Source organism: Marmota monax, unplaced genomic scaffold (genome assembly GCF_021218885.2).
Source record: "Marmota monax isolate L192 unplaced genomic scaffold, Marmota_monax_Labrador192_F-V1.1 WCK01_AAM20220418_F8-fsc01051, whole genome shotgun sequence".
Lineage (NCBI taxonomy): Eukaryota > Metazoa > Chordata > Mammalia > Rodentia > Sciuridae > Marmota > Marmota monax.
In genome coordinates this window covers 17069-18072 of record NW_026694300.1, presented here as the reverse complement: position 1 = coordinate 18072, position 1004 = coordinate 17069, and positions in this window count along the sequence as shown.

Below are 1004 nucleotides of genomic sequence, written 5' to 3'. Positions count from 1 at the left end.
TAATTCAAGTCCTAATCCTAACCTTAAATATAACCCTGACCCTGACTCATATCTTAACACTCACCCTAGCTCTAAACAGCACCCTAAACTTATACCAAAACCTAACAGTAACCCTAGCCCTATTTCGAATCCTAACCCTAACCGTAAAACTATCTCTGACCTGACTCATTTCCTAACACTGTCTCAAGCTATAAATATCAATCTAACTTTAAACCTAACCCTAAAACTGACCTACCCCTAACCTAACCCTAAAACTAACCCAAATTGTAACCCTAGTTTTTATATTTGTCATTGCACTAACCCTAGCCTTAAAACTAACATAAAAATTAGCCCAAATCTGAGCCCTAAACCTAGCTTTGACCCTAATGATAACCCTAACCCTAGCCCTAAAACTACGTCTAACACTATCACTTACCCTAATCAGAACATGAACCCTAATGGTAACCCTAGACCTATTCCTAACTCTTAGGCTAAACAAATATTAACCCTATTAATAATCTTAATCTTATATCTCATTCTAGCTCTAACCCTATCCAAAACCCTAAACCTAACTTTGGCCCTTATTCTGACCATAACACAAACCCGAGGTTGAAACCTGTCCCTAACCCTAAACAAAACCCTACACTCTCGTCTGGTAACCTTATACCTAAACCTAACACTACCATTATCCCTAGATCATAACCTAATTCATACATATAGCCTTAAAGTTAGCTCTAGACCTAAACAAAAACCTACCCTTAGCCATCACAATAACCCTTAACCTAAGCCAAACACTACCTCTACCTCTAGATCTAAACCTAGTCCTTAATCCGGCTATAACCCTAACCCAAACACTGTCCCTTTCTGTAACACAAATCCTAGCTTTAAAATTTATGCTAACCCAACATCTAGCTGTAAACCTAACACTAGACCTAGGCATAACCTTAAATCTAGGTCTTACATTACATAAAACCCTAATATTAGCCATAAACCTCACACAAAACCTAGCTCTAAGTGTAACCCTA